At 38.7% G+C, this 27,244-nt stretch overlaps 1 pseudogene; it reads right to left on the reverse strand.

Moving 5' to 3' along the window:
* Positions 1–1,004: 1,004 nt before the first annotated feature.
* Positions 1,005–26,538, reverse strand: LOC127448931 (WAS/WASL-interacting protein family member 1-like; annotated as a pseudogene).
* Positions 26,539–27,244: the final 706 nt, after the last annotated feature.

Below are 27,244 nucleotides of genomic sequence, written 5' to 3' on the forward strand. Positions count from 1 at the left end.
GTCAAATAACTGGTTGACTGACGCTTGAGTCCGCCTATGGTGTCGACAAACCCCGCCTTATCTCGTCTGGTCATGGCGATGATTGGTGGAGAGGTGTACAGTATGCTGATATTCATGGATTATTCACATGTGATTGGTCACAGTCTTACATGCTAATGGAATGGGCTTCATGTTGCTACTGATATATTAATTTATCAATAATGGATAATTTTCTAATCTTAAAATTAATTTCAGTAAAACTTTAAAATGACTATAATTATAAATGAAAGATGATTAATTATAGGCTGTATATTTTATTACAGTATTATATCTATAGTTATATTAGTATAGTTATAAATAATATAATATAGCATCATATTGTAATATAGTAGCCCATTATAATACAGTGTTATATCTTGCATTAACAACTTGCATCAATTTAAAGAAGTGCCATTCATTCCAGGATTTTAAACTGTAAATTAAAGATTAAAGAAGGGTACTAAGAGGGGGGCCTGGGTAGCTCAGCAAGTAAAGACGCTGACTACCACACCTGGAGTCGCAAGTTCAAATCCAAGGCGTGCTGAGTGACTCCAGTCAGGCTTCCTAAGCAACCAATTGGCCTGGTTGCTAGGCTAGGGTCAGTAGAGTCACATTGGGTTAACCTCCTCTTGGTCACCATAATGTGGGGTGCATAGTGAGTTGTGCATGGATGCCACAGAGAATAGTGTGAGCCTCAACAAGGCAACTGAGATTCAGCAAGTCACAACACCACCACAAGAACCTAGAGCACATTGGGGATTGGGCATGCCAAAATGGGGAAAAAAGGGGACACAAAGCACATGATGAACAAAAAATATATTTATTTGATTGAATATTGATGGAGCTATAAATTTGTTTGAAAATATTTTTTTTTCTCCAAATGATTAACAATCATTTAAAATTATAGCAAGATGAACAAGCTGCACCCAGGGGAGTAATAGTGGTACAGTATAGTGTAAATACAGGGCCAATAATGATGCAAAATATGACATCTTATGTGAATACTTTTAATATAACAAGAGATGCTTTCATTTACATTTTTAATGAATACATAGTGCAATCCTGGAGCTTCGATGCAAGTATGACATTCTTACATACAAAACAATATTACAATAGATAGGATAGAAGTCAAATTGGGCCCACTTTGCACATCCCTCAAAACAAATCCAATCTCTCCTTATGGTAAAATTAGATATAAATATATATTGCAGTACAGGCATTCTATATTTCCCTCCAATGTTTTCGGTGTTCTTTGTCACCATGATGGGACATTTGAAAAGGGGATTTTTTTTTTTACCCCAAATAGGCTCCTATCTTACTCAACAGTCACTGAAAAACATTCAAACCCTACATAAAGAGTAAAGCACTGTAAAATGCTTTATAAGAACTTTTTTTTTTTTTTTTTAAAGGGGCAAAATCCATCTTTACTTCAATGTTTATTCAGAAAACATTTTCGTCAAATAACCTATTTGGCAAAAGATTGGTTGTAATTAAAGAAAATGTACAAATAAAACAACACATATTTTGTTTGAAACTGAAATGTGCTCGTACCGGTACATAAGGATAACCTCTATAGTACCGCATTAAGCATCTGTCACACAGTAATGTCAGTGACATGTGTGCAAACAGAACATCATAACTCAGAGGCCTCACCATCTTTGATAATGTTGGTGTCAAATATTTTTTTCTTTTTTGGTTATGCAATAATTGTTCTACATCTCTTTCACTTCTTCTTATCTAATTTAAGACACTGCAGAAGTTACATTACTTTGCATATATCTCTTCTCAATCTGTAATTTTCTTTCTTTACTCACTAATTTACTTGTTTTTTTTGTTTTTTTTTTCATCAGAAGGCTTTTGCCAACTCTTCTCTTAATGTGAACAAATATAAGGCATCATAACAGTCAAGCCAGGCCAGCCAGCTCGCCTCACCTTGACTTCTTGATTCTTTCAGAAGCACATTGAGGAAGGGGGCAAGCTATGCATTTAACAACACAATCTCCCTAATTTTAATGATCATACTTTTTGAAAAGCGAAGTCTCTCTCTGACATACATCATGCATTTTTGATATATACATAAGGCACCGTACTACTGAGCTAACATAAAACAAGCAAGTGCATACATAGATTATAAAATATAACACTTCTTAAACACATCCTTGGCTTTCTGTCTTACATCAACAACACAGATACAATCCCATAATACATAGACACTTACATGGTAATGTAAGGCAAATCATCCTTGATTTTAAGATTAGTCCTATCTACAAAATCCACAGACTTTTGAAAATAGGGTTGACTTAAAGGGGCTTAAACATGATATACACATTTTCCATAGGCCGGATTCTCTTGTGCTATATCAAGAACTGCATTCATGAACAAATCTGGTGGCGGAACTGTACAAATTGTTACAAGAGAACATTCTGAATCACTTTTTAGCCCTCAACACCACACACAAAAGACACACATGACTGCACTAATGCAAATACACATTCCCTAACATTTTAAGGTGTCTTCATGTCTTACGCTTACTATGATATTCTTCACATATTCTTGCTTCTTCAAATCTAAGCAGTTGCTTGACAGTGGGCATGAATTTTCAATGCTATATAAACACTATGTTGTTTGGCAATTGGAATGTAGGGGGCGCCAAAAATCATATCTTATTAAAAAAAGTTCCTAAAATTACCAATGCTCTAATGGGGCCCAGCACAGATTACTTTTGCATTATTTATTTATTTTAACATTTTCAATTACAGCACCTTAAAATATAATATGCTTTTATGATGACTGCACCTTTAATCCAAGGGTATGTTTGCATTGATTTATAATTATAGATTATTTTCAGATAAAAAAACAACTCCCCACTATTTTGTCCTACACAAACAAAATCGCTGAAAAAATAAAGAAAACTCTGCTGTAGTATTTCTATATATCTCACCACTTGATATCAAAGCAAACAAACAATTGTTTTCATCAATCTCTAAAGCAAAAAAAAAAAAAAAAAAAAAAACCACAAACTGGCTATTACATGATGACAATGTTGTCCATTATAGAACACCATTTGCTGTTTTTTTTTATGCTTCTTTTATGCATAGTTCAATGGACTATTCTGGCAGAAAAATATGAGTACATATACATCTAGTACAGACAGTACCAGAGAAAATTGGTACTGGCAGATAATCAGGGAAGGGAAGGTTTGTCAACCCCTGAGTAAACAATCAGTTTCTTTCACCTAGGAATAGGAGGCAGGGGAGGTGCACCTCTCTCTTTCTTTCCTGAACCTAAAACAGACAGAAATACACAAACACACACATGAATGTTATTCCAAATATTCAGTGGCATGTGAAAGAGACCGCTGTAGGTAAATTTGGCCGTGCGCACAGCAACAGTGAGTGTTAATATCAGAAAACATGGCCCTGATTGGTTACCTCTGCTTTCATTCTTGGCTAGTTTGCTAGGATAGGTCTTCTGACAGGGGATGTAGGGTTCTGGAGGTGGAAGATCTGATAAAGGTCGGAATGTGAAGCGAGATTCCCACTCATCTTGGATAAATATATAAACAAAAACAAATGCATACACAAGTGTTACAATCAATCTGCTAAATGATCTATACTAGAGTAAGACTGATATATTGGTTTTACCGATTAATCTGTGCCGATAGTTGCTTTTTCGAACTATCGATATCGGCAAAAATCTATGCCGATAGTTTTTTCATAATTTTGATATTTCAAAATAAGAGTCCCTGGTGTGTTTTGGGCTTGTTTATACATAAAAGTCCCTCGTTATGCACCAAATCTGAATTTTTTCTGGTTATTTTGGGGATTTTGGTTGAACATTAAAATGGATCTGGGATTATATTCATTTAGGACTCTTTGTCTTCACCTGTCATAGGAAAGAATAAGAATTTGTTTTGACATTCTATAAATCAATAAAAAAAAAAAATATCGGCTGATTAATCAGCTATCTGCCTTTTCACCACCTTAGTTATCTGTATCAGCAAAATCCACTATTAGGTCGACCCCTCTAATTGATACTGTGTTTGACTTAACTACAGTGGTATTTACAAATCAGTAGGAGTAAATGAAGTGACGTAAAGGAATTTTCTGGGTTCACCACAACTTAAAGGGTTAGTTCACCAAAAAATCTAAATTCTCTCATGATTTACTTACCTTTAAGCCATCCCAGATGTGTATGACTTTCCTTCTTCAGCAGAACAGAAATTAAGATTTTTATAAGCCCATTTCAGCTCTGTTTGTACATACAATGCATGTAAAAGGGGGCCATCAGGCTGCTGGCTGTTTAACGGTCCAGAAGGCATATTTAGGCAGCATAAAAGTAATCCACACCACTCCAGTTGATCAATGAATGTCTTCTGAACCGAATCGATAGGTTTGTGTAAAAAATAAACAGATAATTACAACTTTATTAACTTTTAAAAATCACTTTCTGCCAGCAGTCGACGCATCACGTTACCACTGTGTGACGTAAGCGTAATGGCGCACTCATGCAAGAAGTCCGAAGCGCTCTGTTTACAACAGAGGAACGCAAGTCACCCAAGGGTCAGGTCATTTCAAACAGCAATCCAGCGCTGGCCGGAAGCAACAATTTAAAGATAAAAACTTTTTAATTATCAATTAGTTTCTTACACAAACCTATCAATTTGCTTTAGAAGACATTAAATGATCGACTGGAGTCGTGTGGATTACTTGTATGCTGCCTTAATATGCCTTTTGGACCGTCAAACACCCAGCAGCCTGATGGCACCCATTTACTTCCACTGTATGGACAAACAGAGCTGAAATGGGCTTGTAAAATTCTTTATTTCGGTTCTGCTGACAGTCATACACATCTGGGATGGCTTAAAGGTAAGTAAATCATGAGAGAATTTTCTTTTTTGGTGAACTAAACCTTTGTTTCCTAATTTCAAACATCATTCAAACAGAACATACATGTATATTACACAAGTACTAAGACTTTGTTCATAATTTGCCTATAAGTCTTGGAGGTTCAGACTTTAAAGCCCTTTATGTACTTGCCCTTATGTTTACAGTGCAATGCCATATAAGCACAGGTAAGACCAGATGTTTAACAATCAAAGGGTGTCTGCCTATTGACAGACCACCCAGTGGGATATGTCTGGTTGCTATGGCAGTGACATACACTTTGAGGGTAGATGGGGTGAGACCTGCGTCTAAACGTTCTTGTAAAAAGTGAAGTATAGGCTGTACGGTGTATTGTACAGTGTCCTCGTGCCAAAAGGAACACCAATCCGCGAACACTCGCCATTTCAACGTGAATATACGTCTTGTTGAAGGGGCTCTGGCTTGTAATATGATGTCGAGCACCGGTTGCGAGAGCTTGTACGCATCAGTCGGGCACTGATTAGTGGCCACATATGAAGTTTCCACAGTTCTGGATGTGGATGCCAAATCGTGCCCCCCGTCTGCATAAGCAGCTCAGTGGAATCCTCAACGGCATTCAAGAGATCTATTAATTCTGGGAACCATGGGCAGTTGAGCAATTTCGGTGCAACAGTACCACTTCCTCATCCTGCCGATTTTTGCACAATACTTGAAGTGGACGGGAGGGCGCCCAGCGGGTGCACCACAGTCGACAATGTGTTGTCTCCAGTGACGCAAATAGATATATTTCGGCTTCCCTGAATCGAACCCATTGCGGTTCAGGTGACCTGGAATGTGTGTCGCACGTATCGATAGGAGATGTTTCTCACACCAGAGGAGAAGCTGGCACGCCAGGTTCATCAATGGACGTGATCGAACTCCCCTTTGGCAATTTATGTAGGCCACGGGCTCCCCATCCTGTGTTCGACACATCCGTCGTGACCAGTTTGCGTATTGACACTTGACCGAGTGCCATGCCCGTTTGATAGAATGTGGGCATTTTTCAAATGGTTAACGCAGCTAGACAGCAGCGTGTCACCAAAAGATGTAAGCGGCCGTGTTGCCATGAATGATGGAGTACTTTCAATCTGAGCCAGCACTTAAGTTGTCTCATCTGCAGTAGTCCCAGTAGGGTGACCACTGTTGCAGAGGCCATAAGGCCCAGGGCTCATTGAAAAAGGTTAAATAAAAAACTTTTTCCCAGCTTGAAAATGTTCAAACACCAGTGAATGGAATGAACGCATTCTTCCGACAGGCGCACCATCATAGATACTGAGTTTCATGCCCAGAAATTAAATCTGACAGCTGGGCGTTAACGTGCTGTTTGACCAGCTTTCTTTCAGTCCCAAATGCTCCAAATGTGCAAATAACAGGTCTCTGTGTTTGCAAACTTGTTCTTTTGACTGTGCTAAGAACAACCAGTCGTCGAGGTAATTCATAACGCGAACACTGAAAATAGCGGCTATAGAATCTGCTGTAGGCATCATCTGCTGATAACATCTAATTTTTTTGCGAGGAGATTTAATATCTCTGAGTGGAGATTTGGCATGTCCTGCACCGTTACGGTGGAGGAAATAACGGCATTGAAGCGAGGCAGCTGCCTCGAGAACTGTAACACATACCCTTGTTCTATCGTTCTCAGCATCCAAATGGAAATGCCTGGAAGATGTCACCACGAGTCCACGTACTGAGCCAGATGACACAGGAGCCTCTCTGTGCGCCGGTGAAATCTCCTCCTCAAACTCATCCAGCTCATTCTGCCCTTGCACGTCTCCCTCGTGTGATCCCTCGGGAGCCACAGGAGGAGCATGGTGGGAGGGTAAGGGACCGGACTCATCAGAAAGAGGGAGAGAGGAGAGCGCAGCATTTTAAGTCTCATGCGCTCGCAGTGAGTGCAATCTGACCCACCCAGCGCCGCCTCTGCGTGAGCCTGACCCAGGCAGAGGACACAGTGCTTGTGCCCGTCGGATATGGGGATATACTGTTGACATGGCGGAAAACACTTATTACACGGCATCTTTAAAAAGACGTTGTTAAGTAAACTGCTCCTTCAGATTGTGCACATTATACAGATACACACAAACACAATCAGGCTGTTGCACTTATGTTACATGCTTATAAACACATCCAATAAATGAATAATCCAAAGAATACACTCCGTTGAGGCCCACGGGCCGTAGAATTATCCCAGCGATGTGATGCGTTGAAAGAGGCAAATATGTCTCGTCCACACGCTGTCCAAAGGAGGAAAAATTTGGACAGCTGTTCAATGGTGAAGGTTAGTATCCGCTATCGCCAGAGCACCACAGGAGATAGAAGAAACTCAAATCCACCCGCTGTGAGAGGTGCAAATCTTGATGCCGATTCTTAGTAGAAGAAAATCCAATTTTCCTTGCAGAGTACGAGAAAGAGATTATCGGCACACTGAAGGAGAAAATTCTGAAGAGACAGCGCTATGCACCTTTATTTACACCTGCTACGAGCACAAGGGAGGCGGAGCACAAAGCGCTATCTGAAATTAAAATTGGCAACATTTTAAAGAGTTTCAGAGATTGGCTATGCCTGTGGGGATAACCTCATAGTGTCAGCTATGACGCAGCATTCATGACTGAACTGATAGGGAATTAGCGTTCGCTGCCTCACAGAAATGTAAACCTGCCTGGGCAGACACATATCAGGTTTGGCACTTACATTGTCTTTTCCATTAATTAATAATGTTGCAGATAGTGACAGTTTGATTATTTTTGTTCGACTTTAATGTGAGTGATTTTATCATTTAATGATCTATGTATTATGCTATTTAAGCTCATAGCTCACTGTGGACTTCATTCCCTGCTGTTTCGAGTAGTGTTTGACACATATCCATTGCAATATATGTTCATTATTCCCAAGCCCCTCTTGTGAACCCTCATAGTAAACCAAATATTACAAATGGTTAACGGCGCACATCCCTAGTTTATTCTGGTGCAATACCTTTCCCCATAGACTTTCATTGTAAAAGCATTACTGTAAACTGTAAACTATTTGTTTTTACAAACTGAGGGATGCGTTCAACTTATGCTCTGTTATAATTGGCAGCATGCCACAGATGCTGTTGATAACTTGTATTAACCCTCATATGGTCTTCGGTCACTTTTTACCAAAATACATTTTTTACAAGACTTTTCCTCCACTTGCCATCTGAACATACAAAAAAGAAATCTAAGTGGTCGTAAAAAGAAAAGCGACACCTTTCGTGGTCAAAATTGACCGACTATAGAAAATGAATGGGTAAGACCAAAACACAGAGCAATTTCTTTTTTGATCTGTCAAATACAATCAATAAATCAGCCACAATGCAGAAAAAACACAAACAGAAATTAAAGGGTGAGACTATAAAACATCCAAAGTGCAAAACATACACACCCACTCACACACACACTTACACACACACACAAATGAACTGGTGAGACTATAACACAGAGAATATTTTGAAATGTGTCAAATAAATCCAATAAATCAGCCACAACACTGAACATACACATACTCAGAAATGAAGGGACGAGACAATAACACACACGCACACACACACGCACACGCGCACACGCACGCACACGCACGCACACGCACACGCACACGCACACACACGCACACACACACAGAAATAAAGGTGTGCAGACTGTCTCTCAAGAGACATTAAAACCAGCGTGGTGAGCAAAATATGCAAAAAATAAATCTGCAAGGTACATGCCATCATAACTACACACTGCCACGGATGCATGAAAGCACACAGACATTCTTTACTGTTTTTTTCTATTTTTATTGTTTACTGTTTGTTCTCTTTTTTTTTTTTGCATTTATTGTTATTCATTACTTCCTGATAACCTCACTGACTAGAAAATATTTGCAAAATAAATGTCAACTATAGAAAGTTTGAAATTTCAAAATGTTTACTCTGATTATTCTGTTTTATACTCTAATTGAATTTTCAAAATTTTGCAGTTTAATTTGCTGTTAATTGCAAAAACTGACACTTCAAATAAATTTTAAAAATGCTAAACTTTGACAAATAATAGTTTGATAATGTCTAAATGCATATCCAAATGCATAACTTGATACAATATAATATTAGTTTACGACAAGATGGCTGCATAGAACATGGTATTTTTATATATTTCGGTATTTTTGCCGATACACGTAGGTTTGCAGCCCTCTTTTTTTCCACTGTTTTTAACTTTTATTGTTATAGCCATTGACAATAAAGGCTTTTTAACTATATTTTTGATCTGGACGTGCGCCTTGATTTTCCTTTTTTCTTCATGTTATCTATATTTTGTTCACCAGATGGCAGCAATCTGCCTCCAATCTGTTACAATCTCTGATTTTCTTCATGTTTCAACTTATAGTGTAGGTTTCTACTGTACTAAAGTTAAATCATTTGCATATGCAAATTAATGGTAAAATGTATACATTTACATGTAAATAAGATCAAAATAGCATAAAATCCCAAAAGAAGTGCATCATTTTATTGTTATTACTTCAGGGAAGAAGAAATGGTATCATTATAATCATAAAAAATAAATAATAATAAAAAAAAAGTTACACCTTTACACTTTCCGGTCAAAAATGACTGGGAGGACCAAAGGTAGGGCTTATTTATGAAGAACATAGGAGGGTAAAACCCAGAACATTCATTTTATAAAATTGTTATATTGTCTCCAAAGTTGTAAAACTACACATATCACAAGACCTTCTGGTAAATTGTTGTAGTTCAAACAAGCATAAACATTGTTTTTGTATTTTGTAACATCCAGCCAATCAATTATCAATGGATGAACCAAACAACTACTCTGCGCACATAATCACTCACACACGTCCCCATACCTATATGATGTCCTTGATTGTGATAACCATTGCCCATAGGTGGGGGAGAAGGGGGCAGAGGTCCACAGTTGGGTCTGTCAGGTGGGAGGGGTGGTCTACTGCCACCACGGTGAAGCTCCATCCCTGGTCTGCTTGGTGGGGGAGGAGCTGGTGATGACCTTACGCTTCCTCCTCCTGGACGCCCTGAAGGAGGTGGAGGTGGAAGGGGACCTGAGCACACAAACAAACACACAGCCACAAATATAAATATACAAACAGTTCAGTGGTTCTTAGTTGATGGGTCACAACCCAAAAATGGTTCACAGGTCTGTTCTGATATTGTAAACCATACAATCATACATAGTTAGCTAAATAAATAGGCTTATCAACTTATAAAAGAGAGGTGAAAATGCTTCCCATATCTTTTGTTGTTGACGTCAAAGTCAAACCTAATGGTATTCTGTCACTTTGTATAAGCAAGTAAAATTAGATACCAACATGACAGATTGCATGACATGCCCTTATCTTTGAAAACCATAAACAAAACTATGCACGGTGAAAGAAGATACATTCCAGACTACGTTAAATATGGGCTCACTGGCATCAAGGATAAAAATTGTTTGTGCTGACCACAATGTGCATGGACCACAATAATACCATTGAAATTTTAGAGATATTAAAGTAATCATTTACCATTTTCCTTTTCAGCCAATGTGAATTTTGTAATTTTGGACAAAGGACAAATAAATTTTATTTTATTTTTTTTTTTAAATCAACCAAAAATGTGTTTACTTTTGTACCATAAACAATCTTGGTTCCTCCTAAAGTTTCTTGATTCCTCCCACGGTTTCTTCCTTATATACTTAAACATCTTGGGACGTTTTTCTTTGCCACTCTTGCCTTTGGCTTTCTCACTGTGGGGTTTGTAAAGCCTCTTTGGAACAACATGTATTGTTTGAACAACGTGCAATGTAAAGCGCTATACAAATAAATGTAATTCAAACTGAATATTGTGTTGGGTCGCCACTTGATGTCAACATAAATTCTGGGTCCTAAAGCAAAACCAGTTGAGAACCACTGCAAATACTCTTCCCTTACCGGTTCGCCCAGTTGCATTCCTGCCAAATGCAGGCGGTCTCTCAGAAGGAGGTGGAGGAAGGGGGCCGGATCTCCCAGGCGGAGGGGCAGGGGGATTCGAGCCCAGTGACAGGTTCCGTTCAGGAAGGCGTGGTACAAGCTCCTCGGGAGTAGACGGGCTTGGGCGTCCTGGTGGTAGCGGAGGTGCTGCGCTTACAGGTGGCCTCAGTGAGGCGGGAGCAGGAGTTGGAGGAGTTGGTTTACTACTTGCAGATGGAGGAGGTGGGGGTGGTGGGCTGTCCCGCGTGAGGGGCAAAGAAGAACGGTTTCCAGGGGGAACAGGTGGAGGACGGTCATCACTTCGACCAGGGGCAGGGGAGGAGGGGGTCGCCCGGCGTAGCTCGCTAGGGGTGAAGGAATGGAAGGAGGACGACCAAATCCACCCGGAACAGGTGGAGGTGCAGGCTGTCGACCAAGAGGGTTTGGAGGTGAAGGGGTTGGTGCGGAACCTGGTCGGGGTGTCCCCGGAAGTGAGGGTGGTCCTCTGCTCTGTGGGCCACTCTGAAAGGGCCGTGGGGCACTGGGAAGAGGGGGAGGTGGTCCACCAGGTGTTTCAGGCCGGGGTGGAGTCATTCGTGGCCGTGGAGGGTCAACGGATTCACTGCGTTGCATAGTAAAACGAGGGGCAGCACCAGATCCTCCCCCAAAGGGCCGTGGACCCGAGCTACGAGCACCAGGTGGAAGAACTGGGGGCCTGACACTAGCAGAGTCTGAAAGAATACAGCAAAAGATAATCTAATGATTTAATGATTAGGAATGTCACAAAATACTGACATATAAATTATTGACTGGCATGTTTTGTTCTCTATACGTTTTTGAGGCATTGATATAGTGTATTAACATTGGCCGACATTCAAATTAGAAGCCTAATGTTTACTGTTATAGCGCTGGGAGACCACAAGGGGTGATATAACATTCAATGTACTTCATACTGAAGCCGGTCGCACACTGGACGAGAAGCACCGCATAAAAACAATCAGCCAAGATTTCTATATTCTGCAGGTGCATTCCTAGTGAGGCTGATGTTGAGTGTGCTTTGAAGAAGTACATGTGTGGGTTCTTACCATCTCGAGTGGAGCGCAGCTTTGGCATTCCCCCCTGGAAGAGCCCACCTAGACCAGCTGGGGCTCCACCCCCAAACCCTCCTCCTCCTCCTCCTCCTCCTCCTCCTCCTCCTCCTCCTCCTCCTCCACCACCACCACCACCACCCCCACCTCCAGGCCCACCTCCTCCTCCACCACCACCTTTGGGTTCTGTCAAAACAAATACAGCAGTAAATATTACTGAATAAAAATGGATGTGTAAAAGAGCCATGATTTAAATAATGTGCATATTACAGCATAATTTATCTATTTTTAAAGGGATCATATCTTATTCTTTTGAAATAAATCTGTTCACTGTACATTTACACATTCTCTAAATTGTAGAACTCAAAGATTCTCACTCCACACAGACCATTTATGAAAACAGTTTGCTTAGAAATCTTGTGATGCATGTAACAACCATTATCACATGACCACCCACATTTAGCCTACACATCCGTGTTTATTCAGTATTCAGCAACTTAGCAGGTCAGGACGGTGAAGTAGTACGAAGGAAGTGGGATGGATCCTTCAGTTCCTAACACCAGTAAAATTACTATTATACCACTTGGTATATAGAAACCAATAACTGTTGAATGTGAGGCAACACGTTAGACAAAAAAACATGCCTTTCCTGGCTGTGTAGCACCTAAAGCTCTGCACACTCTGCATATCCTTCTGAAGAATGCAAAAGTTAATACTTGCTACTTACTTCAGTCTGATCTTAACAGTTTTGAGTGACACATTTAATCATGTATTGTTTTGTGAACAATGCAATGAAGACTTTACAAAGATGCTGCTTTTGAAGAATGGGGCAGTGCAAACTATAGTTCACTTGACAGCAACCCACATCCCACAAGCGTTGTTACTGAGTCATTTCACATGTGAAGAGGTCATAACCAATCGTAACTGAGGTCACTTATGCAGAAGTATTAAAAAAGAATAGTTCACCCAAAAATTTAAATTCTCTCTTCATTTACTCACCCTCATGCCATCCCAGATGTGTATGACTTTCTTTCTTCTGCTGAACACTAACAAAGAATATCTCAGCTCAGTAGGCCTTCACAATGAAAGTGAATGGGTACCAACATTTTAAAGCTCCAAAAAAGCACATAAAGGCAGCATAAAAGTAATCAATACGACTCCAGTGGCTAAATCCATATCTTCAGAAGTGATATAAGTGTGGATGAGAAACAAATCAATATTTAAGTCCTTTTTTACTATCAATCTCCACTTGCACTTTCACATTCTTCTTCTTTTGCTTTTGCTGATTTGCATTCTTCGTGCATATCGCCACCTACTGGGCAGGGAGGAGAATTTATAGAAAAAAAGGACTTAAATATAGATCTGTTTCTGACCCACATCTATCTTATCACTTCTGAAAATACAGATTTATCCACTGGAGTCATTTGGATTACTTTTATGTTACCTTTATGTGCTTTTTTGAGCTTCAAAATTCTGGTCACCATTCACTTGCATTGAATGGACCTACAGAGCTGAAATATTCTTCTAAAAATCTTCGTTTGTGTTCTGCAGAAGATAGAAAGTCATACATATCTGGAATTGCATGAGGGTGAGTAAATGATGAGAGAATTTTCATTTTTGGGTGAACTATCCCTTTAACGGTACAGTAACAAGTAATTCTAAGTGTCAAAGAGAAGGTGGAAAATGGTTACATAAACATATTTTTTTCTTTCCTGCAAGAAAACTTGGCTGACATTTTGAGTGGTATAAAATAAAATAAAAATGTGATAAAGTTTAGGATATGGCCCCTTCAAATACATATTTGCATATATTTAGAATAAGACACAGATCTTACTATCAAGTATAGGAGCGCTGCGGTCATTAGTAACAGCCTTCTTCAGCTTTGCTCCTTTGCTGATGTCAGACAGCAGAGCGTTCCTGCCCTGTTGCTCTGACTTTTTCAAGGCCGGCTTCTCAGTGTTCGCCTGTGAGTGGATTCAAACCCAAACAGCATCAGTGCAAATAAGAAAACACTGATGATACTTACCTGTAATATGTGTGAAAAGGTCACTTAGTTTGTGAAATTATTTGTGGATGTACCTGAGAGAGGGTGGGCGGTGGGGGAGGTGGAGGAGGCACTGGCATTTTTTGTTTTTGGAATCACCACCTCTCAATGGGACCTGACAAACAGAAAGAAAAACACAAGATTTTTATATAAGCTCCAGAAAACATGAGTGGTGCTTGTCACCATGTTGCAAGGGGGTTCTGGATGGTTGCCAGGGCGTTGCTATGCGGTTTCTAGGGTGATTTTGGATCCCTCCTTCAATGTAAGTCTATGATCTATTTTAGCGTTTGCATGGCAAAATTCGTAATAAGTAACAGCATACTAAAGTAACAGCATACTTCTCAGCAAGTCAAGTGATTTATGTTTGTATTACAAATGGTGCAGGATGAGTTTGAAGAAAAAAACATAACCCTATGTATTAGTAATAGTAAGTTACCTTAGTAAGCACTTAACAAAAACCCAACTGTGGCATAATTAGCAAGATGTGAAACACCACCACACTCTGCTCAGGCAAAAAAACAAAAAAAAAAAACTGGCCAAAATCATAATCACTAAATCACAACAGACTACACTAACCACGTCACATGACCTTCCACACTAACTCATAGTGGTCTCACACAGCCGCAAAGTTTTCAATGGGTTCAGTGGTGAGAAGTCTCTCCTTCTCTTTCTCTCTCTCTATTATATTATATTATACTGTATATATCCTGTACTATTATATTACAAGTTAATCTCCTATTGTGTGTTATGTCAAAATGTGGGAAAGACCATAAAAACAAAAGGTGAATTCTGAGATGTAGACAACATACTGTGAACATACCGACACTACTTATGTGAACACTCTCTCACACACGTATACCTTGTTTCTGCACACAAGCTTTTTGTTACAAAGCTGAATGAGCTAATAAAGTAATAAACTAAAGGAAAAGTATTTAGCACCACGTTCTATCACACCCTTTCATAACACCCACAATTACATACTTTCTTCTTTCTCTCTCAATATGCAAATTCTATGAAGGTCCCTCACTGGTAACTTCTGGAAGAGAGCGTAAACAGGAAGAGCTCAAGCATATGTACCTCTCACTTCTCATTCTCTCTATTATATACATACACTGGTGGCCAAAAGTTTGGAATAATGTACAGATTTTGCTCTTATGGAAAGAAATTGGTACTTTTATTCACCAAAGTTGCATTCAACTGATCACAATGTATAGTCAGGACATTAATAATGTGAAAAATTACTATTACAGTTTGAGAAAAATGTTCAGAACTTCTTAAACTACTTCAAAAAGAGTTCTCATCAAAAAATCCTTCATGTGTAGCAATGACAGCTTTGCAGATCCTTGGCATTCTCGCTGTCAGTTTGTCCAGATACTCAGGTGACATTTCACCCCACGCTTCCTGTAGCACTCACCATAGATGTGGCTGTATTGTCGGGCACTTCTCACGCACCTTACAGTCTAGCTGATCCCACAAAAGCTCAATGGGGTTAAGATCCATAACACTCTTTTCCAATTACCTGTTGTCCAATGTCTGTGTTTCTTTGCCCACTCTAAACTCTTCATTTTGTTTCTGTTTCAAAAGTGGCTTTTTTGTTGTTGTAATTCTTCCCACAAGGCCTGCACCCCTGAGTCTTCTCTTTACTGTTGTACATGAAACTGGTGTTGAGCAGGTAGAATTCAATGAAGCTGTCAGCTGAGGACATGTGAGGCGTCTATTTCTCAAACTAGAGACTCTGATGTACTTATCCTCTTGTTTAGTTGTACATCTGGTCTTCCACATCTCTTTCTGTCCTTGTTAGAGCCAGTTGTCCTTTGTCTTTGAAGACTGTAGTGTACACCTTTGTATGAAATCTTCAGTTTTTTGGCAATTTCAAGCATTGTATAGCCTTCATTCCTCAAAACAATGATTGACTGACGAGTTTCTAGAGAAAGCCGTTTCTTTTTTGCCATTTTTGACCTAATATTGACCTTAAGACATGCCAGTCTATTGCATACTGTGGCAACTCAAAAACAAACACAAAGACAATGAAAAACAATCAAACCAAATAGCTTTCAACTGTATTTGATATAATGGCAAGTGATTTTCTAGTACTAAATTAGCAATTTATCATGATTACTCAAGGATAAGGTGTTGGAGTGATGGCTGCTGGAAATTGGGCCTGTCTAGATTTGATCAAAAATGACTTTTTTCAAATAGTGATGGTGCTGTTTTGTAATGTCCTGACTATACTTTGTGATCAGCTGAATGCCACTTTGGTGAATTAAAGTACCAATTTCCTTCCAAAACAGCAAAATACATACATTATTCCAAACTTTTGGCCGCCGGTGTATATACAGAAACAAAAGTTTTATTGTCCAGACAAAGAAAAAGTGAAAGATTTAAAGGTAAATCACTTGAAACCTGGGTAATAATTTAGCCAAAAAAAAAAAAAAATGTAATTTATAAAGCCTATTTTTAATTAGGACAATTACGATTATTTTTTTTTACAGTATTTTCATGACAACAACCCCCTCTCCACCCCCCATTATTAAATGTGTTTAATAAATATGTATTGTTTAATTAAAATTAAACGTATTTAATGTTTTAAACATTATGTATTATTTAAATTATAAAGTATTTATACATAAAAGTAGTGTTTATTGTCTTTAATATATGCTTCAATAAAAAATTAAAAAAATGTATTATTGAAATCCTTTTACTGTAATACTGCTATAAATGATTGTATTACAGTAATGAGTATTTAATTGAGAACAATGGGAATCACAAAAAAAGGCCTTAGGAATAAAAAAAGATGGATTCATTTAAGGAATGAGAACTTGGACATTTTCTTTCAGCAAAATACAACTTCTTATTCTTTTCTTTTTATTTCAGGGTCAAATGTGACCTAGACATGTTTTCGTGATACTAACCCTTAAAGCAAGAATGAAAAAAGAGAACAAGCAAATACACAAAGAGAGACGCATGGTGACACACAGTTTACAAGCTCTTTATACCATCTGCTCTTTCATCCCTTCAAGATGTCTCAAGTTTAACAGCACGAGTAACAGACAGCCACATCACACTCTTTCATTTCTCTCCAGTACTCATTTTCTCTTTCACTTCCTCTTGATTTCTCTCTCTCATGTTTTCCCTCTCATCATTTTTTTAAATTCTGAGTCGAGGTAAGCGGACATCCGGTCAGCCTGGCAAATGCTCTGCTCAATGATGCAAACGAAGTGGGAAGTGAACTTCATGATGCTGTGGAAAGTACCCTTGTTACTGATTACGCACAGTCGGCAATTCAGTACTTGGAAATCCCAAAGTCAAACAATCTCAATCAAGCAGAAATGTAATTTTAATTTAAAGGTGATATCATTTTTTCTCTCTGTAAAAAGCCATTTGTTGGTTAATGCCCCCTAAAAATAAAAGCACTGTAGCTCTGTGGAGCTATCAAATAATTGCTTGCATTGATTGGTTGAGCAGCCCAACACAGCAACACTGGCTCAAACATTGGTGCGAGTTTGGGGCAGGACTATCTGTTTTCTGACCAATAGCAGAAAGGAGGAGTGTTCAGGAAATGAAAACAGTATTTATGTTGGCTTGACAAACATAATGACTATCAAATTTCAAGGCTTTAACACTTTTTTAAACTTTCAGGCAAAGCTTCGTCAGGTGAACTTCAAACTTTCTTTGTCCAGTAATTCTTGCAAATCCTTTTGGTGTAATTCTAGTAATGTAGAAATTACACACTTCACCTTTAAGACTTATGAGAAGTCCAGATTAGGGCAAAGAGTGAAGATGACAGGAAAAGAGAAAGAAACAAGAAGAAAGAGTGAAAGGAGCATGGAGTGGAGGACTAAAGAGGAGTATGCACAGGAAAAGTTCTTGGACAGGGACTTTATTTACATTCCAGTGTCTTTAGCGAGCACAGTGGAGATAGACTATGTAAAATGCAATGCTGGCAATACAACCTGATACAGCTGCACTGTCCAAATGCTGCTCAACAGACAACAGTCTGAAATGTCATCATGCCAGGCACTTTGGCTGGACATTATGTTCTTTTTCGGAACTACTGCCAGGTCTGGGTTTTAGTGTGCCAGTGTCTTATACAAGGCCATAATGCATTTCACCTTTGAAGCAGTTAAACCCTATGGCCCAATTCGCATAATATATCTGTCCCAAACAGTATAAAAGATTAGAACTATTACATCCTAAATCAGAGCAACAGCAACAGTGTTTTCCTAGGATTTATTTTTCCACTATTTTTAGTAAACATAAATACAAATAGATAATATAAACCTATTTAACAGAACATAGGGCTGCACGATAATGGTTATTGTCGATTATTTTCCTTGATATTGTAATCAAGATTATTCATTTAAATTAATTGAATTTACAATAAATTCCTTTTTTTGTTTGGGATAAATTACAATCCATAACTTTTCTGTAAGCTATACCTCCAAAAACATCTTTACTTAATTATTGCTATGTCATGTCATTATATTATAATGGGAGCATTCTAGTTTTGTTGCACCATTATTGATAGGCTTATGTACTCAACGAGCATGTCTGCGATTGGTTACAATGCTCAACCACTGAAAAAAAAAAGAATTAATTCAACAGGAGTAGATCTAAATCAAATGCTGAAATTTACACTTTTCACGATTAGTTCATTTTAGCAGCCATAATTGTAATCTTGATTTTTTTCAATAAATTGTGCAGCACTAAAAGAACATATAACAACTATCAACACTACTGAATCACTACACAAGTGGTTCTCAACTGGTACCAGTTAACCATGACCCAGATTTTACATAGGACATCAAGTCATAACCCAACAAAGTAAAAATTGTAACCTGTATTTAATGTAGCCTGCTGGCACTTTCTTTTATCTTGCATAGATTTGTTCATGGTTTTCAAATTTAAGGGCATGTATCAAGTGACATTTTTTGTTGCTAAATGTCAACAACAAAAGATACAGTAAGTTTTCTCTTCCAAAAGTTGATGAGCCTATTTATTAATATGAGCCTTTTATGTTTATTATCCTGTTTATTTCCTAATATCAAACATCATTCAAACAGAATCTATATTACACAGGGGGAAAACTTTGTCCAGGATTAGTCCACAAGTCTTGGAGGTCTAGACTTTAAAACCTAGACTTTTCAATGCCATATAGGCTAAGCACTGAAGACCATAGATGGGTTCTCATTATGAAATTATAACATTTGTGTCATAAAATCACTTCTGCTGTTACTACTGTAAAATCGTGATAAATTTTAGTAAGGATGATGATGTGCCATTTAAAAAGCCATTTATTTTGGTGCTTAGCACAGTGTTGCTCTTTTTCTCCTCAGTGCTGTTTAGCATGTCAGGGCTGTCTACTGTTTGAAAGGTTAGACTTCCTCCAAAACGCTTTAATCTAGAAAATTCTCACTAATGGTCAGTTTTGTGGTCTGCGCCACGATATCGAGGGAAACCCACGCTCCAGAGATAGAGCAGATTATTGCGGCAAGTTGTTCAGTGACGGCACGTGCCAAACTCAATTGAAAACCAGGTTTCAATCGCACCGTGAAAATATTGCATTACAGACGGAAGGATATTTAGCATGTGTAAAGTGCCAAACTCGAATTTTTCCCTGGCACTTTGGGTGGCTGTCGAAAAATTTTCAATGCAGGGAGAACCATGACAGTGGTCTTTCCACACGGTCCGCAAACCTTTCCGAACAGATCTAGCAATCCTTATGTTGCGTCAAGAATATTAATGAACCATGTGAAATTTCAGTAGCGGCGCTCATAATTTAGTAGCAGCGAGGAATCTTTGCAATTTGCAGTTTTCAAACACTCCCCGCATCTGTCATCAAACTGGTAGCCCCGCCTCAAACTCATGCCATTGGTTGAGCCAATAGTTTTATGCCTGGTCCAGTTGTGTCACTCAAACCAAGGAGATCTATAATACCTGGAGAGAGGTATCTGTCTGCATTCCTTCTCATAAAAGAATATAAAAAGTAACAATTCTGATTTCATGTTGACTTCAATGGTTAAATCTGAAGTGTGTAATTTCTGTGCCACTAGCGTTACCAATTGGAATTACTCACATTTCTGGGTCTAATATTGGTGATTGGGAGACCACAGCAAATATTATTTTTGTGTTCCCATTTGCTCCTACAACTAAAGAAAAAATCCACTATAACATTTACACAACTTTCCATAAATGGGAGAAAAAAAATGAGAGCGCTGGATTTAGGCAGACAATTGAGAAAATTCCAAATCTACAGTCACTCCCCTCAGCAGCTGTATAAGTGGTAACTAGTCTTTTCAAACTAATTCCAGGGTAATAGAATACATAGTATAATACTATAAATTTACAATAAATAATTAAAAAATGTAAAATATAAAAAAATGCTAGATTTACACTGCTGCTAAATGAGCCGGAAACGTGTCATCAAAGTCTGTGAAAAGGGTCCATATTGCTGTGTCAGGCTGGACTTGTAGCTCTAACAAACAGTGAAATGTTTTGACAGTGTCACAGTGAACAGAGCACTTCTGTGAAATCAACCTTATTTATAGTTGACTCTGCATTTTATGTATTTAATATGGGAAAAATTACACACATCAGCTTTAAACTGGACACACCAAACTCTCATAATGTTAATTCAAGTAAAAACTTGAGATGTGTGGAGTCCTTCAAAGAGCCCACAAACCTGCTACATCATACATGCAGAATCAGACAGGAAGGGGCCACCCACAGAGCACCATGCATTCAATCACTTCAAAGTGTCATAAAGTTGTAAAGCAGAATTTCTATCATTTGCTCTTTGCAATGCTTGCTGTCTGCAAAAAGTGACTTAGAAATGCTTAACTAGCACAATGTTAGCATGTTCAAGCCCCCCAAAAAAGTGTCATTCTGTCATTCCATCTCTTTGTAGGCAGTATTTATTGTATTACCCACATCCGTTCTGACACTCATCATACATTAGGGGCTTTTCCACTGCATGGTACAGCTCGACTCGACTCCGCTCGCTTTTTGGGGGTTTTCCACTGTGGATAGTACCTGGTACCTAATACTTTTTTAGTACCACCTCGGTCGAGGTTCCAAGTGAGCCAAGCCGATTCTAAATGTGATGTCAAAACCCTGCAGATCACTGATTGGTCAGAGAGAATTGTCACTACCAGAATCACTGGATTTCAACCCGCTAGTTTTAAAGTTAGCAAAAGCGGTAGCAGTATCATTTGTTCACGTGACTTTCGAATTGTAAAAAGAAATGGCTGTGCGCAAAACCACGCCGTGGTCAATAAACGAGGTGCAGACATTCCTCTCGTTAGCGACGAACGAAACAACGTCTTTCAGGAAGTGTCTCAGCTGTTGGCCGCACACGGCTACCACCGGACCTACCAACAGTGTAGGGAAAAGTTAAAAAAACATAAAAGTGACTACAGAACCATCAAGGACCACAACAGCCGGAGTGGTTCAAACAGAAGAAAGTGGAAGTGGTTCGACCAAATGGACGCTATCTATGGCAATAGACCAGCGAGCAATGGGAGGGAGAGTGCCCTGGACTCGCCGTTGTTGGAGTCCACGATGGAGGATGGTACGTTTTGTTACGTTAACTCTATATTCTGCTTGAAAGCTTCACTTTATTTAGTTGACCAGCTACTGGAAAGCTTGCTTCAAAAACAACCAGGCCAATTTAACTGTTACACTTGTGTAAAATCACCATGCAACAACTGCTGTATGCAGCACAATGAGCTAGTAGTTAACAGCTAGCGGTCGTGTTATTGTTTATGGTCAGTAATGTTTGTGTCGTGTTTAAGATGATGTCACGGCAGTAGAGGTGGCGCAACTATGACGATCAGCCTATAATACCACCCACTTTGAGGCGGCACTAAACTGCAGTGGAAAAGCAAGCTCAGAAAAGCAAGCAGAGTCGAGTCGAACCGAACCGTAACGTGCAGTGGAAAAGTGCCAATTGTTGACACCTCTGGCTACATGCAAGCCTGAATTTAATGAGAAATCTCAAGAGCCCCATCACATGATTTCTGCATCACACTCGTTGCTTGAATAGATGACTGAGCCAGACAACAGAGAAGTAGAAGTCATATCAGTACTTCTCTCAAAGAGAGGAAGTTAATGCAGAGAGAGAACTCTATTTGTGCAGCTTATTGGAGCCTAAAATGGCTTGCTTCTACTTCAGTCCTCACTACAAACTACATGCCTATATACATACTGTATGTGACAGCAGTGCAATGTGATTGTAAACCAATCACAGTTGCTTAAAAGTGTCACATTTCACACTTGCTGTAAGCCACATGAAAACAAAAATCAAAAACAAAAGTTGGGGTTGAAATCAGCAGTCAGGCGAGATAAAAATGGCATACTATCATACTGCTATTACTATTTTTGCCATATCTATATAAGGTAATGCTTATTAGGAGTAGTGTCATTCCGAACTCATAGCATAGTCGGCATAGTCTAATACAATTCTTTAAAGGAGTAGTTCACCTAAAAATAAAAATTCTCTCATCATTTACTCAGACACCCTTATGCCATCCCAGTTGTGACTTTTTTCTGCTAAACAAAAACAAAGATTTTTAGAAAAATATTTCAGCTTTGTAGGTCCTCACAATGCACGTGAATGGTGACCAGAACTTTGAAGATCCAAAAAGCACATAAAGGCAGCATAAAAGTTATCAAAACAACTCCAGTGGTGAAATCCATGTCTTCAGACTATGATAAATGATAGGTGTGGGTGAGAAACAATTCAATATTTAAGTCCTTTTTTATTATAATTTTCCACATTCACTTTCACTTCCACATTCTTCATCTTTTGTTTATGGTGATTCACATTTTTCATGCATATTGTCACCTACTGGGCAGGGAGTAGAATTTATAGTAAAAAAGAACTTGAATATTGACCTGTTTCTCACCCACACCAATCAGATCACTTCTGAAGATATGGATTAAACCACTGGAGTGTTATGGGTTACTTTTATGCTGCCTTTATGCGCTTTTTGGAGCTTCAAAATTTTGGTAGCCATTCACTTGCATTGTGAGGACCAACAGAACAGAGATATTCTTCTAAAAATCTTTTTGTGCTCAGCAGAAAAAAAAAGTAATGTACAGTTGAAGTCAGAAGTTTACATACACTTAGGCTGAAGTCATTAAAACTCATTTTTTAACCACTCCACAGATTTCATATTAGCAAACTATAGTTTTGGCAAGTCGTTTAGGACATCTACTTTGTGCATGACACAAGTAATTTTTCCAACAATTGTTTACAGACAGATTGTTTCACTTTTAATTGACTATATCACAATTCCAGTGGGTCAGAAGTTTACATACACTAAGTTAACTGTGCCTTTAAGCAGCTTGGAAAATTCCAGAAAATGATGTCAAGCTTTTAAACAATTAGCTTCTGATAGGAGATGTACTGAATCGGAGGTATTCCTGTGGATGTACAGTACTGTGCAAATGTCTTAGGCATATAAGATGTTTCACAAAAGCATGTCTTAATATGGTTATTTACCTCTTCAGTTTAAGTGTGTCAATAGGAAATATAAATGTTGACTCCCAAACATTACTTTTGCAAATAAAAAAAAGATTAGAATAGAAGAACAGGGAGCCCTGCCTCCACAAAGCCCCCCAATGAACATCTTGTCAGTCTGAGAATACATAAAGAGACAGAAGCAATTGAGACAGCCTAAATATATAGAAGAACTGTGGTGAATTCTCCAAGAAGCTTGGAACATCCTATCTGCCAACAACCAAGAAAAACTGTGTCCAGGTGTCCCTAGGAGAATTGGTGCTGTTTTAAAAGCAAAGGTGGTCACACTGAATATTGATTTAGCTTTTTTATGTTTACTGGACATTGTTTGACATTAAGTGATAAATGAAAACTATTTATGTCATTACTTTTGAAGACATCTTCACTACGCAACATTTTTCACAAGTGCCTAAAACTTTTGCACAGTACTGTATTTTAAGGCATACCTTCAAACTCAGTGCCTCTTTACTTGACATCATGGGAAAATCAAAAGAAATCAGCCAAGACCTCAGAAAAAAAAATTGTGGACCTCCACAAGTCTGGTTCATCCTTGGGAGCAATTTCCAAATGACTGAAGGTACCAGGTTCATCTGTACAAACAATAGTACGCAAGAATAAACACCATGGGACCATGCAGCCATCATAATGCTCAGGAAGGAGACACATTCTGTCTCCTAGAGATGAATGTAGTTTGGTGAGAAAAGTGCAAATCAATCCCAGAACAACAGCAAAGGACCTTGTGAAGATGCTGCAGGAAACAGGTAGACAAGTATCTATATCCACAGTAAAACGAGTCCTATATCGAAATAACCTGAAAGGCTGCTCAGCAAGGAAGAAGCCACTGCTCCAAAACCACCATAAAAAAGCCAGACTACAGTTTGCAAGTGCACATGGGGACAAAGATCTTCCTTTTTGGAGAAATGTCCTCTGGTGTAATGAAACAAAAATTTAACCGTTTGGCCATAATGACCATCGTTATGTTTGGAGGTAAAAGAGTGAGGCTTACAAGCCAAAGAATACCATCCCAACCGTGAAGCATGGTGGTGGCAGCATCATGTTGTGGGGGTGCATTGCTGCAGGAGGGACTGGTGCACTTCACAAAATAGATGGCATCATGAGGGAAGGAGAATTATGTGGATATATTGAAGCAACATCTCAAGACATCAACCATGACGTTAAAGCTCGGTCGCAAATGGGTCTTCCAAATGTACAATGACCCCAAGCAGACCTCCAAAGTTGTGGCAAAATGGCTTAAGGACAACAAAGTCAAGGTATTGGAGTGGCCATCACAAAGCCCTGACCTCAATCAGATAGAAAATTTGTGGGCAGAAGTGAATAAGCATGTGAGAGCAAGGAGGCCTACAAACCTGACTCCGTTACACCAGTTCTGTCTGGAGGAATGGGCCAAAATTCCAGCAACTTATTATGAAAAGCTTGTGCAAGGCTACCCAAAACATTTGACCCAAGTTAAACAATTTAAAGGCAATGCTACCAAATACTGACAAAGTGTATATAAACTTCTGACCCACTGGGAATGTGATGAAAGAAATAAAAGCTGAAATAAATCACTCTCTCTATTATTCTGACATTTCACATTCTTAAAGTAAAGTAGTGATCCTAACTGACCTAAGACAGGGAATGTTTTCTACGATTAAATGTCAGGAATTGTGAAAAACTGAGTTTAAATGTATTTGGCTAAGGTGTGTGTAAACTTCTGACTTCAACTGTACATCTGGGATGTCATGAGGGTGAATAAATGAGGAGATAATTTTTATTTTTGGGTGAACTAAGAAGGCCTTACAAGTTGTCAGCTTTAAGTATATTTTTATAGCAGTAATCTATTAGATACACTGACATTAACTCCCAAGTGCGCCTTTTATGTTTTACAATACATTCCACATGAGTAAACGCACAGACCCACACAATACAAAACAAGACGCTTTGAGGAAACCTATATAAGGAAGTGAATTTGCAAAATAATGAATGATAATGTGTTTGGAATCATTAGTAACATTGACAGCACAGAAGTACCGTAGCCTTTCGTTCCTATAAATAAGGAAGTAGAAAAAAGGAGAAAAGGAAGAAAAAAAAAAAGCATATGACTTGTATTGGATCAGACTGTAGAGACCCCCATGGCCTTTCATATTAGAACCACATGCTCCAACAGCAACAAACAGCCTTTGGACCCTCTGCTACAATGTATCACAATGTTGGTTAGTAGGATTTGATTGCCAGACAAAAACAACTCCTTTTTCGCTTCTCTAAAAATACAGAGAAAAAAAGATTTAACTCTTTTACCCTGCCACATACACACGCACAAACTGGCAGGAAGTGGGGGTGAACTTTCTTCCCCTAAAAGTTGGCGGCGCTCGCGCTTTTGTGGATGAAAAATAAGGCGGCTATTAAGAAATTACACTTTATGCGAACATTAACAAACTAAGCGAATACTTTCAAGTTTTCGAGAGTAATAAAACAAGGGGGTATCAAATTAGGTTGGAAGTTTTTATAAGCAACAAGCCCACGCGAACACTTACCGGCGTTGTGCGTCTTTTTCTCCGCGTCCTGCAGAGCTGCTCACGGACCAAAAGCAGCAACAATTATCATCATCATCTTGAAGCATCTACACAAACACACAGGAACACAAGCTTTGGGCCACTCCTTCGTGGCAGAAAACACGCGCACACACACACAAAACTCCCCACTGTTTCCGCCCGCGCGCGCTGCGCTCGCTTACAGCCCCATAATCGCATTTACTGGTGGAAAAACTTTCAAAGCGAATTAACATTGCATGGGAAAATTCAGTAAATCCCTCCAGCAGCACATCTCTTTAAATGAGCGAAGCTGAGCGCAATATTTCTTCTGAATAAGACGCGAGATCTCCTAATTAGTTCTTTACCCAAGTTTTCATTCATCCACAGACACAAACACACTTCGTTCCCTTTATCCGGGAAATTCGTCTGTGATGCACCGTTTCCAGATGCACGAGACTGCCTCGAGCTGTGCTGTCAAACTCTGAACAGCGTGTTTGTGTGTGTGTGTGTGTGTGTGATAGAAAAGCTGAGCTCAGTATAAATGTGTGGTAACAGTCATGTTATCTAGACTGAAGTGAAAACAGATTCAAACCTTTCGTATTGCTTATCAGAAAGAAAAAAGCATGAAAATGCATAGAATTTTATAAATATAATAATGCAATGACAAAAACAATGATGATAATATTCATATTACAGTAATACAACAAAACCACTATGGTATGAGGAATATTTTATACATTACAAGAGAAATGTTCTGTTTTTCAATCAAGCCTGCATGATTAGCCTTTTTGTTTTTAATTATCTGTAATCACTAAAAAAAGTTTCAATAAATATGTGGGTGGATAAGGATATGTCCCCTCTCAAAGAATGGGTTAATGAGGCTGTCAGTCATCTTAAAATGGAGAAGCTGCATATAGCTTAAATGGTATTCTAAATTAATATGAGGTCGGCCTAATGTGTGATCCTCTGGAAAAATATCCAAGTAATTTGTGTTAGAATGATTAATATCTGTAAGACTTGGGTTTGTGTGTGTGTGTGTGTTTGTTTGTTTTACCCTCCACTCTTGTTGATTTGGTTAACTTGTTTATATATATTGTATGTACATATTGCTGAATAAAAAAATAAAAAAATAAATAAAAACATGTTATGTTATATTATGTTATATTTATGCCTATGCA

Source organism: Myxocyprinus asiaticus, chromosome 12, assembly GCF_019703515.2.
Source record: "Myxocyprinus asiaticus isolate MX2 ecotype Aquarium Trade chromosome 12, UBuf_Myxa_2, whole genome shotgun sequence".
Lineage (NCBI taxonomy): Eukaryota > Metazoa > Chordata > Actinopteri > Cypriniformes > Catostomidae > Myxocyprinus > Myxocyprinus asiaticus.